Here is a 6,650-nt window from a genome sequence, read left to right as displayed (position 1 = left end):
TTTTTTTTTTTTTTTTTTTTTTTTTGATCAGGGATTGAACTCAGGGTACTGAACCACTTCTGCTTGTAAGATCCTAATGAGAAGGGAAGCAGGAGGATCACAAGTTCAAGGCCAGCCTTGAATAATTTAGAGAGACCCTGTCTCCAAATTAAAAAAAAAATTAAAAATGGCTGGGGATGTAATTCAGTGTAAAGCACCCCAGAGTTCAATTCACAGTACCAATAAATCAACAAATAACGTCCCATGAGAAGTGGGTAAGTAGAGCTATCTGCAAGGACCCATGCAAGAGCACCCCAGCAGGGACAGCAGCGGTGGCTGCAGGGCAGTGTTCCTTTGTGGGCTGTCACTCTGATACCCTGAAATCCTGTGGGCTCTGGGGGGGTGGAACCCTACCCTGCTACCCACACCCCCTAGGACCCTGCTCCACACAGTCCATAATTCACATGGAATCATGCTTAACTCCTGGTCCAGTAGGTGCAGAATATCTACTAAATGACCCACACTGTCAGTGACAGCCACTTAAAGCTTTGCTGTTCAAGGCATTTGTGGATCTCTTGGGAAAGGAAATGAAAGATTTCTATATAATTATAAACAAACAAACAGGAAATGAATGCCCTTGAAATATGTACTAGCAGTTGCTAAACCAGTTGTGTGTCTTTGAATGCCCTAGAACATTCTGATACTTAAAAAAAAAAAAAAACTTATTTTGTGGGATTATTTATTTATTTATTTTCTTATTTATTTTGATACTGGGGATTGAACCCAGGGGCACCTAGCCACTGAGCCTACTATTCCCAGCCCTTTTTAATTTTATTTTTGGACACAGGGTCTTGCTAAGTTGCTTAGGGCCTCACCAAGTTACTGAGGCTAGCTTTGAACTTGCAGTCCTCCTGCCTCAGCCTCCTAAGCTGCTGGAATTACAGGCATGTGCCAATGCACCTGGAAGGTTATTCACTTCTCACTTTGAAGAGGGGATGTGGTATTGAGATTGTTAATCCATGATGCTGTCAGCCTTTTTTTTTGGGGGGGGGGGCAAGGATTTTTACTTCTTATTTTCATATTGAAAAAGAACAGTTTCTTACAACATTTAGGAATTCATACTTTGCAGTTTCATGCTTACTTTGGCTCCATCCCAGGGGCACCTGAAGGGTCTGCCTGGCCTCCTTCCCTGGAAGAAGTCTTGGGCCCAGGATGGACTGGTATTTGCACCCCTGTGTAGGGCTTGTTTGGGAGTCACCTGGGGGTGTCCAGCCACTTGGCTATTCCTACAGATTGCACAAAAAACCATTTTGCCTTCTCTGCTGTCCATATCGCAGTTTCTTTTCTGTAAATGGAGATGAAAAAATGCCGCAGTGACCTGATGAGCTGAAGGGGTGTGGCTGCACTGTTCCCAGTCGGCTGCCCCCAACCCCCATGTGTGTGTCTCGGACACTCTTGGGCAGACCAGAGGTGCCCAGGGACCAGGCTGGCTCCCTAGGATCAGGAGTCTTTGGGATGGGCTGCTCCCCTGGAAGGTGGGCTCTGGGGGAGGGTGGCCTTTCTGGGGAGATGGAGGACTCCAGGAAGACGGGCTGCCTGGAATAACGGGGCTTTCAGGGACAGGAGCTCTCCAGACTGCTGCTGTTTGCAAGGCAAGGGGCTGGCACAGTAGAGACCTGGGGCCAGCTCTGCTGCTGCTGCTATGTGACACTTCTTCTTCTTTTTTTTTTTTGTATCAGGGATTGAACCCAGGGTGCTGAACTACTGAGCCACACCCCCAGGCTTTTTAAAATTTTGAGACAGGGTCTCACTAGGTTCCTTACAGTCTTGCTAAACTGCTGAGGCCTGCTTGAGCCTGGATGATCCTGCCTCAGCTTCCTGAGCCTCTGGGATTACAGGCGTGCGCCACTGCGTCTGGCTGCTTTACACATCTTCTAGTTTTACCTTTTCTATCATAAAACAAACATATAACACCATGCCTGCTCCACAGGGGCTGGGGAGTCACTGGGCACAGAGTGGGTGCCCCATGAATCTGGGAACAATCCCTCTCACTCTGGGAGAGAGCCTGGCAGATCTGAGATGGGAACAGGGCCCTCCCTACCTTTCTCTTGGGGCTGTCTCATGAGGGGGCCTTGTGTTCTCATGGGAAAATGACATGGATTGAAATGATCTTGGCTCTTCCTCTTTCTAAAGTCTTTTGGAACTGGTATTGTAAATTCAGGCACAATTCTGGCAACTGGACCCCTGTATTGAGTCACCAGTGGCCACCATGCCTGGAATCACAGGCACTATAGGGGGTCTGCACACACCCCTGATTGAGGTGCTACCACACACACACCTGGGTACTCCTACCTGCAGATAGACCCCCGCATCCCCACATGCCCTTCCCTCCAAACCCTGCCGTAGGGGCGCCCAGGCTGTCTGGCCTGGTTTCAGGAAGGACTACTGAGGGAGACAATCCAAACATTTGACCCTGCATGCCCTTGTAGGAACCCTTGGGGTTTAAATGTACGATCATAATTCTGTGACCCACTGGACATCTGGCCCAACCCACTCTTACCAGAGCCTGGTCCTGCTCCAAGCAGAGAGAGGCCTGATGATTACAGTAAGTCTCTCGGACGTCATTCTGATGTCCTGGGCGGGTCCACTGTGCCAGGTGCACACTCCTAAGGACCTTCTGGCAGGGCTTGGATTCCTGACTCAGGGGTGGTCTAATTGCCCCAGGTTGGTGTTAGGGCTAACTGCTCCTGCTTCCATCTGATGTTTCTGGCAGAGGAATTCACCAGGCCCCTGGGTCTCATTAGCCCTCAGAATGGGACCCCCTAGGCCCCAGTATGGGTCATTACTTTGGTCTGTGTACTTTGTTGCTGTGGCCTTGGGACCTCAGTCCAGGTGGCCCAGACACAGGGAGTTTGGAAGGTTCTAGGCTGGGCAGGAAATGTCGCCCAGCTGGCTCTGGCTGGGACTCTGTACTTATCTCCCTAGAGGAGAGAATGTGGTAGCAATTATTTGAGACCCCAGACATGAGGAGAGCCATGGGAATAGAATTTTGGAGCTTCAGGTCTCAGCTTCTCCAAGCAGTCTGTGGCCTTGGGAAAGACCTCTACCTCTCTGAACCTCAGTCTCCTCCTCTATCATGGCTATGGAGGATATGGAGTGTGTGAAGACTCACTCACTGGACAAAAATGGATCCTCAGTAAATGAGAGATATCGTCATGATGACTATGGAGATCAAGGCACAGAAAATAGGACTGAGCTATTTGTTAGATTGTGTTTAACAAAATAGAAAGTAAAATTAAAAAATCAGCCTCTGTTCTACGTGCCAAACCTAGTTGCACTACACCATTCCTTTTGCAAACCACAGTGGTGTTCCCAGGGTGGTGCTTTCTGTTCTGCAGGTGTGGAGTGCCTTCTTTTCTGAGCCTGTGCCACGTGTCCCGCTGCTGTAGTGAGCAGTATGCAGGCTCTCCTGGGCTTCAGAGTGCTGGAGTTCCAGCAGTCTAGGGCCTGTTAGTTGTGAGACCCAGAGAGGGAAATGAATTCCTCTAATTTTATCTTCTGTGAGACCACTGTAATGACTGTCCTGGTCAAACCTGCTGTGAGAGTTCACGTAGTGTCATGTGGGCTTTGCATTTGTCAGAGCCCTCAGCACGTGGCTGGCCCTCAGGAAATGGGTCAGGGGAACTGGGAATCTCTTGTCATAAGCTACCTGCATTACACATAAAGTGGTATATAAATGTGCAGTTCAATTACTAAAAACGTGTATTGCAAACTCTGAGGCAGTCACAGAAAATTTTAAGAAAGTATTAGTGATATGCTAAGAACTATTTTTATATGGAATCATGTAAAATGCACAATTAAAAACAGAGAAAGCCGGGGCTAGGGTTGTAGCTCAGTGGTAGAGCACTTGCCTCTCATGTGTGAGGCCCTGGATTCAATCCTCAGCACCACATAAAAATAAGCAACAAATAATAATAATAAATAAAGAAAGAAAAATAAAGATTTTTGTGTCCATCAACAACTGAAAACAAACAACAACAACAACAAAAATACAGAGAAAGCCAAAGGGGTGGGGGGAAAGTAAGGAAAAAAGAAAGATAAACACAAAGAATAAATGTTACAAATAAGGTGGGTGTTAAACCAACTATAGAAATAATCAGTTTAAATATGAATGTTCTAATCATGCCAGTTAAAAGACAGACTATCAGAATATATTGAAAGAAGGCCCATTCTTTCAATTTGTGTATAGAAAACTCACTTTAAATATAAAAGCTCATACCTGTTAAAAAAAGTGAAGGTTTAAGGTAAAGACATACCATGCTAACATTAATCAAAAGAAAGCTGTATTATCTGTGTGAATTTCAAATAGAAAAAAAAAAGCAGTACAAAGATTTTTAGGAATGTGCATAGACTTAACAATAGAACATCAAAATATATGAGGAAACATGGATAAACCTGAGGAACTTTGTCCCCTCAAAGGGGAACTAGACAAAGTCACTATTAGGATTGGAAACTTCAATATCCCTATATCAGCAATTGATAAATCAGGAAAGTAGAAAAATAAGTAGGTTAGAAATGACCTGAACAGCACTATGAATCAGCTTGATCTAGTTGATATTTTTTAGAGCACAGCACCCAACAATGGCAGAATATACATTTTTTTTTTTCTGAAGCTCACATGTAATATTCTTTAATACATGCAGGTTCTGGACCATAAAATACACTGTAAAGATTTAAGAGTTGAAAATAAAAACTGTTTCAGTAACAGTTAAAAAAATCCTCAAATATTTGGGAAATGAATAGTACACTTCAGAATAACCTATAGAAGAAGTAAGATGTCTCAAAATTAAATATATATGTGTATATATATGTATATATATATACACACACACACACACACACTCACATACATATTAAACTAAGTAAAATTTAAGTACAAATTTCCCAAATTTGGGGAAATACAGGTAAAGTGGTTCTAAGAGGAAATTTTATAGCATTAAATATATATATTTTAAAATAAAAAATAGAATCTATGACTTTCTTCCCTTGAAAAACAGAGAAATAATAGAAATTATACCTAAATCAAGCCAAAGAAAGAAAAAGACAAAAAATAGAGCAAATTATTCATGAAACTGAAAAGAATGAAACAATAAACAAAATTAACAAAAAGAAAAGCTAGCCTTTGAAAACATCAAGAAAAGCTGAAAATTTTGGTCAAGCAATACAGAGAAAATGTCACATTACCAATTTCACTGCTGATGATGGAGATAAAGGTGTTGACATGAGTAACTTTAAAAGCAAATGGAATTTTGTAAGTTTAAAGCGGAGGAATTGAACATTTGTGCTGTACCCTAGCTGGTAAAGTTGTTTACTAGAGGTATATGAACCAGTGACTCTGAATGACCAATGGGTGGCAAAGAGTAGGAGGCAGATTTCTCATTATTGTAGGGGAGGTTCCAGACAGGGAAGGGTCAGGGGATGGTTGGAATGACCCATGGGGTATTGGATTAGAGTAGGAGACATTAGTATTAGAGAGCTACACTAGGTCCAGTTTAACATAGATGCAGATGGATACATATAGGGGTGTTTAGAGATAATATATGTATGCCCGAGTTAATGTACTAACATATTTCCTTGCTCTGTCAGAGAGAGGGCCTGGAGGCAATGGTATCCCAGTCAAATTGAGCACATACCTCACCCAGATCTTAATTTCAAATACCATTCTCCAATGAAAGGAACTAGATTTCCTAGGGTTGGGGAAGGGGATACAGAAAAAGAGCCTCACAGTGTCTCATAGTGCCAGAATATAAAAACTCACACATACTCACACTTCACACTCAATGATGGGGTATATCAGAGGGACACAGAAGTCAACCAAAAGAGCTCCCAGTGGCCAAAGCTGGACCAACTTGAGCAATAAAGTTAAATATTATTGGACTGTAACTCAAAATATAAAATAAATATCCATGAGGCCATACCAGTATCCATATATGATTGAATAAATAATTAAAATTGAAGGGGAATAGACAAACCTCTCATATAGTGGAACTCAAAATAGTTTATGTAGATCCTACCCTTTCAAGGAGGTTGTTATAGTTTGAATATGCAGTGTTCCCTAAAAGTTTCCCCAAAGCAGGAGTGGTTGGAGGTGAAATGATTGCATTATGAGCGATAGAACCTCATCTGTCCATCCTGGTTTGAAGGCACTGACTGGGTGGTAACTGTAGACAGGAGGGTCAGGCTGGAGGAGGTGGCTCACTGTAGTTTTATCCCAGAAGGGTTGTTCTCCCCTGCAGCCCCTTCCTCTTCCTCTCTCTGCTTCCAGTCACCAAGAGTTGAGAAACTTTTCTCCACCACATCCTTCGGTCATTATGTGCTGCCTCACCTTGGGCCTAGAGCAATGGCGTCTGAGGTCTATGAACTAAGACCTCTGAAACTGTGAGCTCCTAATAAACTTCCCTCTCTAAGTTGTTCTTGTCAGTTATTTTGGTGACAGGAATAAAAAACTGACTAAACCAGAGGCAGATCCCAAATCCTCAGCCCTCCAGTGTGGGTTGCATATAGTGATATACTTCCAAAGAGTACACTATCAGAAATGGGGAAAAAGAGTAACTTCATAGTAGAAAACTGACAAATACCTCAGCAAGGTGACCCAGGCAAACAAGGTTAGG

Source organism: Marmota marmota, unplaced genomic scaffold, assembly GCF_001458135.2.
Source record: "Marmota marmota marmota unplaced genomic scaffold, marMar, whole genome shotgun sequence".
In the NCBI taxonomy this organism is placed as follows: domain Eukaryota; kingdom Metazoa; phylum Chordata; class Mammalia; order Rodentia; family Sciuridae; genus Marmota; species Marmota marmota.
This window is presented reverse-complemented; position numbering follows the sequence as displayed.